We start from the raw sequence: 12,300 nt of genomic DNA, 5'->3' as shown, positions 1-12,300 counted from the left end.
AACTCATCCTTTTTCATGTCCCACACACATACTTTTCTAAAAATAGAGCATGGAAATAAGCTTAAGTGAGTAGGGGCAACACAAGCGAACGACACTCTACATAGGCCTTCCACCACTACTTGGCCTCTCCCTGCAGCTGGAAAGTCACAAACTTCACTCTATCCTAATACACTATGCCCAGCTTGTGTAGCCTCTCATAGCAATCAAGAATAAACTCGTAGGCATCCTCATTTTCAGTACCATGGAAAACTAGAGGTTTGAGCTTGAGGAATTTGGTGAGCATGTCATGCTCAATACCAGCCATCACAGAACCCATTAGTGGTCTAAAGAATGTATCTGTGCCTACCACTTTATTTGTTGGCTGAACTGCAACAATAAATGGATGGTCAACAGGAGCTGGTGCTATGGGCATGGTGGGGATGGTGCCAGTGCCAGCTAGTCCACTTAGGAATGTCATGATCTACTGCGGTAACATTAGATCAAAAAGGGGGATACCAACTGCCTCAGTTTGGGTACCCTCCTCTTGTTCTGCATGCTACTATTCCTCTCCAGCTTCTACCTCCCCCTCAAACTCATTTTGGAGAGCCAGTGGGGCCTCGCTTGCAAGTACCTTCTCAATAGGTACCTCTACTCTGGTGCTGCCCTCTCTCTGACCTTGCCTCGCCTACCTCTCCTGCCTCTCTCTTCGCCACGCCTTTGAACGGTTGGCTCTTTTTCGAGCTCAACAGGAGCTACTGGCCTGACATTGTTGTAACATGTGTTAACCATCTGTGGACAATAGAGTGAAAGCGATTAGATACTAATTGAAATAAAGTTATAACATCAAGGAAGAAAGACAGTGAAACTTTTCCTAAAATCCTATAGCCTCTCAAAGAAAAGTGCAGACGTCTCTGTACCATTCCACAAGACTCTATTAGACTCATTTTGGTACGACGAGATCAATGAACCTAGGCTATGATACCAACTTTGTCACGACCCCAACCTGCCATGAATGACACCACTCTAACTCTTCGGTAGGAGAACCATTCTAACAGCCCAATAATAAAAATCAAAAGATGTAAATAAGCTTAGATATGCGGAAGCAGGATATAAACTATGATAATGAATGAGTCCCCATAAACTCAGCAAAAAAAGATCAAATATCAAGAAGAGCGAAAATACCCTAGGAAACTAAAAGTCGTTCCAAAACTCTAGCAACGTCTGAAAAAGAAAGGAAAACACTACCACAAGAAAACATAATAATAAATCCTAGAAAGAGGGACTAGAACATGAAAGAGTCTATGACAACTTAAAACAAACAGCTCACCCTTGAACTCGAACAAGTTTAATCTTCTAACCAAGGTCTCTCTGTAATCGGTTGAATATGCCCTGTACTCAACAAAAGGTCAGAGCAAAAGTAGTATCAGTACACAAAAACAATGGTGTATTGGTAGGATCACGTGGTTAGCTAGTAAGTGGATCATAGACAAGTAAATTCAACATAATAAGCATAGACATATACAGTTTCAGTCAACCACATCTCAATATCACAACTCAATGTCTTCCACATGTTATAATTTCACACAAGGACCTCTCAAAGGATCTATAAATAATCAACTTCGTATTGGACGTGACACCCAATCTAAATACATGTCGGAACGTGACACCTGATCTAAATTATTTGTCAGAACGTGACACTCGATCCTGAGATATCACAATCACAAGAACATTGAATGTTTACAACATTTATACCACCAAGAATAGGTTCGTCACAATAACAGGCCAGCAAGTGATCATTTCACAAATAATCTAGCATGTTTCCCTATTGATATACACACATGCATATCATAAAGAAACTTACCAAGTATATAAAACACATACGGGAAACTAGACCATCACCTACCTCAAATTCAAGCTTTCACAACCTTACAATGCAAGATCCTTCCCTTTTCAAGTTCGTTCTTCCCGTTCTTAGTCTAGAAAATATTAAATACATATCAAGGATCAATACAATGGCCTAGCTATCAAGAAATATAACACAATTTCACTCCCTAGGCCAAATCCATGATCCTAACCTTACCCTAGGGCTACTTCCCACCATAGATTTTCAGTTCAAACTCTCCCCCAATGATTATCACCCATACTTCTAGTTTCTAGGAATCAAAGTATGAATCTAGGGAGTAAAAACCTTACCTTAAGCGTAGAAATCTATGAAAAATCAATGGAAATAGTCCTAGGTCACCTCTTGGGGTTTTAGAAACTGATTGTTGCAGAAAAGACCATTTTGGGTCTTTTTCACGACTTAAGTCGCGACTGTCCCGCTCTGGCGGGAATAATCTCGCTCTGGTGGGATATGCGGAAACAATGAGCTCAAATTTTATGATCCAAGCCCCCATTTCTCGACATACCCCTTCCAAAGATGCATTAAAATTATACCCTTCACGTCAAATTTAATTTCGAGAGTTTTACTCTCCCGAATGCAATTCCGCAAAGTCGTAAATACTCTGTATCGTCTTGGCTATCAACCTGTCCAATAAAATTATAGATTTGACCTTCTAGCATTCATGTGATCACCCTAAACTTCACCTAACGTAGAATTCGTCCAAGTCTGGCCTAGGCTAAAATTTTTCGAAGTTACTACCCGAAGTTTTCCGCAGAACAGGTCGTTGCATACTTTCTTTTAATTGTTATTATTTTATTATAATTAATTTCCTGAAAATGTTTTTTTGTTGATTTTGATTTTCGTTCTACTAATATGCTTTCTCTCATTTTTAATGGATTTTTTTATACTGGTTCAAAATTTAATGTCTGCTCTTAAACTATGGTGGTACAAATTGAGTTAAAGTAAAATGTAACAAATGGTTATTTTCTACTAAATAAGAAGATATAAAGAAATTAAAAGGGTGAAGTCTCATTTTAGAGTGACAAGAAATTCTATCAAGATATGCTATGTCACTGTTCAACGAGTTTTCTCTTTAAAAAATATATTTATATTTCACTTGTTGATATATTTGTCTAGTATTTTACTGTTATTTTACATTATGAGATATTTTTTAGGCACTCAACGAAAAATATACACCTAATATTTGTTGTGCATGCGGATTAAAAGGTTCAACTTCATTGGACATGTAATAGAAATGAAACAAATCTGTTATTAGGAAATATAATTAAACAAGTGTGTCATGATTCTAACCATTGTGAATGGCACCCACACTAACAGTCTGATGGGAGAATCAATACTAACTCAACTAAGATATGTTAGTTACCCAAAAGAGGCATTTAAGACAAGTATAAGCATTTAAAATATAGTTTTTAAAGTTGAGTTCCCATGAACTCAGAAAATTTATCAAACACATGCGGAATTTAATACTCTAGAACCTGAAAGTCATTATACCAAAACTCTATCTAAGGGTATAGAACAAGGGGATGCAACCTCAAAAATAATAAATATAAAGACACCTGTCTTACAAGTCTGAGTCTGAAAATAAAGGACTATGAACTAAGATGAACCCACAAAAGCATGAAAGAATTGGATCACCCTTGAATTCGACGATCACGAGTCTTCTAACTGAGGTCACTCAATAGCTGACTGAATATGCCCTATACTAGACAAAGAAAGAGAAAATGTAGTATCAGTACACAACCACAATGTACTGGTAGGATCATGCGACTAATTCCACGAATGATCTATGAACAAGCAACTACAGCTTCGTAAAGTAGACAATACACAATCACATTACAATTAATGCCACACTGGACTTCCAATCCTTACATACGAATCATTATACAAATGAGCATAGTTAATTACAATACAACAATCAAATACTGGTCCTCTCATTGAACTCATACCCAAACTGTTAGTGTACCAGCATAGTACCTATTTCAATAGTCAGTGTACCGGTGTAGTACCCATTTCAAATGTACCAGCGTGGTACTCAATTCAACTATACCGGTGTGTATCCGATCCAAATATACCGATGTGGTACCTGATTCAACATGAAATCACATATCACAATCACAACCACAATGAACAACAATCACACTTGCACAACTAAGTAATTCAGTCATTGCATGCAATTAGATCATAATTATCATTTCAATTCATGTTCTTTCCCTTTTCCCTAATCATATTATTATGCATGAAATACTAACAAAGTAGTTTATAGGCATATATAACACAAATTAGAAAAACACAATCACTACCTACCTCGAATAAAGCCTGAATGCTCTAAAGAAGTTGAGCTTTCCATTTATAATGTGTCTTGGCTTGTTCTTGGTCTAAAACAAGTAAAGAATACAAAGAATCAATGAACAATGGCCATAGCGGTATTTTCCCCTCTATGGTGGCTTGCACAGATAAAGAACCTCAAAATTCATGTCCCAAGCCCCCATTTTGCAACACAACCTCAAACCTTGACATTCTAAAATAATCCTTCCATGCCAAGATCAATTTCAATAGTTCTACTCGCCCAAATTTGATTTTGTAAAATCTTAAGTACTCTTTAATGTCTCGGCTACTAGATTAAACAGTCAAAACTTAGAAATCAACCCCATTTCATTACCGAATTGCCCTAGACTACACCTGACTCAGATTCCATCCAAGTTTGGCCTTGTCTCATAATTTCTAAGTTACTATTCAATAGTTTTCTTACCAAAAATTCTTTCCTATTGGCTTATCCATAACGGCTAGAGTTGATCGTTACAAAGTGGTGACATTACATTTCGTCAATAAAGTGAATATAGAATTGATTTGAGAAAAAATATTGATTCTTTTACGCAATCAAATTTCAATTAAAGCTTTTATTTAAACCCAATATTTTAGGGCCCTAAAAAATTTTATAATATTTTCTTTATCAATTTATTTTTACTTTAAAAAAATATTAAAATTTGCAGGAAATATAGAGTGCAAAATCTTTATAAAAATCAGGAAAGTAAAATTGTTTTTTGCAATGGTAAAAATATTTTTGACCTTGAATTAAACTACTCAAATCTATTATTGGATAAATTTCTTATACAACAAGATCTAAGGTAATGTATTACATACACATGCCTAACTTATTAACTTGAAATAACTCAAATAACATAATACTATCAGATATTTGTTGTACTTTATAATATTATACCTTATAAAAGTATTACATAATACACAGTAAATACAAATAAAATAATTGAGAGCTCTTATTAGAAATTACCTTTAGTCTACTGATTTTATTGAAATAATAATTAGTTCTGAATAAACTTTTCATTAAATTAGAACTGAAAGATTGTAATTTTCTAAAGATTTCATTGGCAAATCACATTTGTAGGAGAAAATTACAGTCATCTAGTTCTAATTTGGTGAAAATCTTATTTAGAATTGATTATCATTTTCAACCCCTGAACACTCGATCAATGATATGTTCTTCTTTCTAATACTCTCATATGTTCTTTTACCGCTACAAACATAATTTTATTCGGGATTAATTCATAATTTTGAATATTTTATTTTGTCTCTCAAATTTGTATTTCATTTTGTATGCCTTATAATTATATGTATTAATATTCATATGTGGATCTAATAGTATAACATATGAGTTCATACGAAATATAAAATTGAATGAACTTTATTATTTTAGATGTCCTTTTCTTCTTTTATTTTAATGTTTCAAACACAATTGTTTGAAAAATGAAATAGTGATGGCAAGAGATTATTTTCACAATGCTATGTAATTAAAAAGATCATTACTTTATAATTTTACTAAATGTACACTCTCAACATGTTCACTTTATATTTTTTTCGTGGAGAACCTTTAATAATTAATATTTAAACTTTTTATATTTTCAAATTTAATATATATACATTAAAAATTAAAACATTTCACACACAAATACATAAAAAATTATTAAAATTTAAAAAATTGAACTCGATAAATAAAAACTATACCCGTCTGTGTGCTTTTAGCTGATTCTTATTTGGTTGTCCATGTCCTTTTATTTGTTTATTCTATTTTAATCTTTTCATATAATAAGATACATATAGTGATATAATATATGATTTTAATATTTGTATATGATCCTTATTCGTGGTTACACCAATAAATATATGAGGAGATGTGCCGTAACAAACATAGTTATCACAAATAATAGTTAATTTTCTTTAATCATGATAAAAATTAGTATTATTTTTGTATAACTGGTGCAAATATGTATTTACCTTTTCTTAAATATTCATGAACATATATATGTGCAACTTACTATGCTTTTGATTAGTTAGTAACTAGAGAACATGTCGGCGTTTTGTGCGGTCACAAAAAAACATCATTAAGATTTTTGAATTAATATTTTCCAGCATTTGATTATCAAAATTATTTTCAAATCATACATACAAAATATTATTTTTTAAACAAAAAGGAAACTATATTAATAATAAAACAATTCCTCATCAACACACATTTATTGTGCGAGTAAACTGAAAAAATATTTCTCTCTCTAATACTAAACAACCCCATTTCTACTATTTGTTGGCGTCTTCGTCACTAAATTCATAGGCCATATATTGTAACACCTCGCAAGTTCTCCTCTAAGGATCTGAACTATTTGTCGTAGGTATATAAGCTTACACCGGGTGATGTTCTACTGTAACGATCCATTAGGTCGTTTTGAGAACTAGAGCTTTTTATTTCATTAAAGACTCATCCCGTAAATTTTTAATGGGTATTTTGGATTATTCAATAACTATGATTATTTAGTTGAGGGGTGAATTTAAATAACTAATTAAATTAATGGGTTAAAGTATTAATTTAATTAATACTATATACCAATTATTAAAGGAGAAGGATAGGGTTTATAATTTTTTTATACATAATTAGTTTGAAAAAAAAAAGAGAAGAGAACAGCGACGCAGAATGTAGAACGCAGAATGCAGAAGCTGAAAAAAAAATACGGAGGAAGAAAGAAAAGAAAGGGGAAAAGAAAAATAAAGGAGAAGAGAAAAATAAGGATTTTCATTCCAAAAAGGTAATTATTCTCATCCTTTCCATTAAATTTTTATGCAATTATGAACATATTTTTAGGGTATATTGGTGGAGAAATAATGCTAAAATAAGAAAATATGACCCTAGGGTTCTTCACATAAAATCTTGATTTGGGGGTCGAATAACGATCCGTTTTAGCTGAAATTTGACATGTGAATTTATTTTATCATGAATGAACATAATCGGAAAGAAAATTTCAGATTTGACTTCAATGACTCGGAATGACTTTTTGACCTAATTTTTTATCCGAAAATAAATATAGCTATATGGGTGTCATTGAAGTCGTATTCTTATGAAGATTATGTATTTGAACATATTTTGATAATTCGAAAGCGTTACAAGAGGCTCAAGTTTTAAAGTGATTATTTAATTTAATTAAGGTTTAACCCTAGTTTTGAAATTTATAAAATATGGAGTTGACATGTTAAGTGACATCAAGATTAGAAACGTGTTTATAGAATTGAGTGAGTTAATGGGGCTAGGTTAAACATATATATAATATTGGTGTTTATGGATTAGTTTACTTATAAATATTATATATTTGATAGATTGAGATTAGTTTGAGGCATTGAAGAAGGGGAAAGACATTGGTGGATTAACTTACTTTACTTCGGTTCTTCGGTTGAGGTAGGTTATGGTTTTTATTCTATATCATAGTCAGTCTCAAGATCATCGGATTTTAGGGTGAGCTATCCTTCTAGCTCGTGATAGATTTTCTCGGTTACGGCATAGTGTCTTTAGTTTTCGGACATATTTTGTTATTTGTTTATTTTAGTGTTTGATACTTCCAAACTTAGTTTTAGAAATTAGATGTCCTTAATGTGATGACTTTCAGGTTTTGGGGAAAACGTATTTATTTAAGCTTCCGCATTATGGTTATATTTATTAGTTGGGGTTTGTATCGTTGGTTCTCCCACCTGGGAGGTTAAGTGTGGGTGCCACTCACGGCCCATTTTGGATTGTGACATCTACTTATTCATATATTTTAAGATTCTTTACTAAGCGTAGGAAGTATATTGGGTGTGGTTTAGGGTCATAAGAGACCTCTAGCGCTAAGTCTAGTTCATAGCTTTTTTATCGAATAAGTTTTTGCATGAGTTCATACAAGGGTCAACTTCAAATAACCATATCTCTCAATAGATAAAGAGTTAGGTGGCCCATGAACTATCAAATTAAAGTTCTATAAGTTTTCTTTCCAACGCCACAAAGTTTGCATCAGTCGGAGTTCAAAGTAGAAAGTTATTGTTTTTTTACTAGAAAATGTGGCGATGATGCTTGTCAATTCGACGAATCACCGAATATGTTGGCATATCACCAAATTGCATCACCGAAGTAGCCCAAAAACCTTCAAAAACTATTAATTTTGGCGATTCGCCAAATATTTTGATGATGGGGCCTCTAAATCACCGATTTAACCGATGAAATTCATTAAAAATTATTTTCTTTAATTTTTATGGTCTTCTTACATTTAAAGAGAGGTATTCTTGAACTTTTATCATTAATTAAATTCCCTAAACCCACATCATATACTAATAACCTCCTAATACGCAGGATAACTTCTTCAATCCCTATTTCTCCTTCTTCCAAAACCCAAGAACTTCAAGAAATAGATTTCTCCAATTTCTCAAGATATAAAGACTCCAACTTCAAGGTTCTTCATCAAGTTTCTTCACTAAGGTATGTAGGACTTCAATGAGGAACTCCTTTCGTCCTCATGTCCAAGTCTCCTAAGTATATGAATTTAATTCAACAGTTAATGTTTATAAACTCACTTCCAACTTCAGAGTTTTTATAATTCGAATTGTATGATTTCTTGAACTATTTATTTACGATTATGAATTCTTGACTATTGCATTTTCTTTTTATGCTTAGAAAGATTTTTCATTGTCATCCTTATTAGTTCTTGACATGACATTGATTATAATTCATGAAGTTTATATTTCAAAGCATGATTTTAGACTTTTATATTATTATAAAAGTTATTTTGAGGAAATCACAAGATAAGCATGTTATGGAAATTTTCTCACGATTTAACCTATGAACTGTAATGACCCTCCAGGCCATTTTTGAGTTAATGTATCCATTTCATTAGTTAGAGAGTTTCTATAGCTCCCCAAATCATTTATGACCTGCTGCCACTAACTGTTTGGTCGCCTAGTTGTTTGGTTGGGTTTTGTGCCTGTTTTCTAATTTTAAACTTGAAAAGTTGATTTCGGTCATAACTTTAGGTAAACGACCTCAGAACTAAATTCTGACGGTTCCATCAGCTTTAAAATGGCCAAATTAAATTAGTAGCATGGTCGACACAAGTATCGAGGCTTTTGGTACGAGTTTGGGGTCATTTGGCATTTTATCATTTCAAATTTGGCCTAAGTTTGACTTTGATTAATATTCTAGGAAAATGCGCTCGAATGAAAATTTCATCAGCACAGTTAGTTTTGAAATATTGAGTTTGGTCTAAAATGACCCTTCGTATGCTTCTCATGCCTTACGGTCTAATCCTGAGGCCTATTGTGAAAATACGCTAAATATGGCACTGGGTGTAGGACCCTCTTTTTTTCATAATGAACTTGTATGAAAATTTCAAATATTCCATTGAGTCCAGAACGTTGAATTTGGTGGGGTAGCATATCTCGTTTGCGCACATAAGGTTCCGAAAGAATTTCAAGCCACCCGTCGGTGACTTGGACAGTGCCAAAAACTCTTTGTTGCGGCAACTTCCGGTGCCATTGATGTTCTTCATCGTGATCGCAATGAATCCATTGCTATTGCGGAGGTCACTCAGCATAGGCATCGCGATCCTGAGGCCCTTTGCTGAGATCGCGATGAGGCATTGACTGCGGTTGACCTCAATTGGTCTTCGCAATCGCGAGACCTGATCTTTGCGATTACGATGGTCATTTTGGTGGGAGGTCATGATTGTGACACTTGTCCTCGCGATTGTGATGAACAAGTTTGTCTGGTCGTTTAATTTAAGACCAGACACGATCAACTTAAGTCCCAAACCTTCAAACCTCCATGACTTGAGTTAGAGAAGTCCGTTTTAGGTGATTCAAATTCCCAGCTGACCGGAATTGTTGTGGCTCCATGGGTTAGTAATTGGAAAGTGTAGGGGAGGCTTTGTTAGAGGTAAAATTTCCTGTTATAGCTGCTTTCTTAGCTCCTTAATGGTGATTAAATTCAAAAATTATTGTATGTCTTTGTTAGGGCTGTTCCGAGCTCCAAATTGTGTTCCATTTTGGAACACAAGTTTGGGGAGGTATTTAAAACCGTTTTAGAGAATCAATTCTAGAATTATCAAAGCATCTCCCACATTTCCATTTTTAACTCTAAAATTAGTCCATCTTTGATTTTGATAATTTTAGTGTTAAAACAATCGTAATAATATTGTGATTCAATTTTTGATAGCATGACAACGTTCTAAGGCCACACAGAGGGAAAAATCTCCAGTTACATGATTTGGAGCATGCACGGTCAACTTACAGGTAGGCTACGATGTCCCTCTCCTTAGACTGTGCATGATTAAGTATTTGTATATTGATTTATATGAATTTGGGGGTGATTAGTGGTTGAGCATGTTAATTTCCTAGAATCTTTGCCTTAGGTTATATTTCAGGAAGCATGTTGACTATAATTGTTGATCATTCGTACCTTGTGGTGCGCCTTTGTATGGCTTGTTGTTATTGTTGGAAGCATGTTTGACCTTAGTCTAGGCTTAGACTAATGATTTATATAGAGTTGCATAGTTATAAAGCCATTAGGCTTTGAAATCTCTCTGACGTCGCTTCGTATAACGTAGCTTCTTGTAGACTGATATAGCAGACTTGAGTCTAATAGTCTGGGCCTTAGCTAGGCAGTAACACCTCTTTTGAAGCCTCTTATCCATAATGCCCTTATTTTGTCAGTTTTGGATAACTAGATTCTTGGTTTAGAAGCTACTCATCGATTCTAATTGGATATGGTTTCGACTGGAGTGATTTATTGATGGCACTCGGATTGGGGAACACCCCATGATGCCCGGTTAGTTACTGATTATATTTCTAGCCGATTTGCCTCTATTCATGGTTCAAGTCCCCAACTCACTCCACCGGGTGTGGTTGAAGTTCTTGCCTTGGTATTATAGCCTCGGTTCAAATCCCTGACTTTTTTCAACCGTGGTTCAAGTCCACCGCCATTTGTAGCTCTGGTTCAAGTTCATAGTTGCTTTCACCTCAGTTCAAGTCCTTGGCCATATATATATATGTGGTTCAAGTTCACGCTTTTCCTTAGACTTAGTTTAAGACCTTGGTTACTCCAAATCTCGGTTTGAGTCCTTGATTCTTTTATTTCATCCGATTCAAGTCCTTAACTCTTTCTAGTTTTGGTTAAAGCTTCAGGTTCACAGATTGGTTCAGTTCAAGTTTGTGGAAGTTGTAGCATTGATGGAAACTTTGTCAGATTCTCTTATTACACTTGAACTCTTCCTTGCACCTGTCGGGCTTATGAGAGTCTGCTTGGATTTTGCCTTTAACTTGCGCACGAGCGTACCCGTCGGATTTATGGGAGCCTGATCGGATTTAGTTAGCTACTCTCCTTGTCTTTGTGTGTGAGAACGCTCGTGTGCATACCTATTAAATTTCTCATTCTTGTTTCTATTGGTGTGTTATATTCTAGCATTTCACATTACTTTTGATTTTCTTACTCAATCGGCCTATGATGCCTACTAGGTACATGTTGTTTTGGTACTTATACTACATTCTGTATTTGTTTCATGATGCAGGTCAGAGCACTATCTACCAGCGTTGCTCTCGAGCCAACTATGGTCATATTTGGAGGGAGGGTGAGCACATAGCGGCATGGATTTTTCCGTCTCCTTCTATATATATATTGACTTATCTTTTTCTTTTTGAGACAATCTTGTTTCTGTGGCCCACTTTTGGGACTTGTACTCATTTTGTTAGCAGCTCTATACATGTAACTTCCACGTTCTAGGAGGGATCTATTATTTATATATAGTTTTGCCAGGACTGCAGCCCCAGCCCATGATAGAGAGCAGACTCCGAAGCTGGAGATGGAGCCACAGGTAGCTCTAGGATATCACTAGTTAGTGGGCCAAAAATCAACCTAGACACTGCCCGAACCAGCTGTAGCTTCAGACCTGTGAGCTATGTTAGCCCAAATATTGGTTATGATAGAGGGTATGCAGCAGGCCCCAGCTCCAGCTAGTCTAGTATCGCAAAGTCAGCCTGTACCAATGACACATGTATCAACTGCCACCAGCACCTGCCACCCCAGCCAGATGATTTAGAGGGCGTCATACCATTGCGCG

This window comes from Solanum dulcamara, chromosome 12, assembly GCF_947179165.1.
Source record: "Solanum dulcamara chromosome 12, daSolDulc1.2, whole genome shotgun sequence".
Lineage (NCBI taxonomy): Eukaryota > Viridiplantae > Streptophyta > Magnoliopsida > Solanales > Solanaceae > Solanum > Solanum dulcamara.
The sequence above is the reverse complement of the archived record's forward strand: the minus strand, read 5'-3'. Positions refer to the sequence as shown.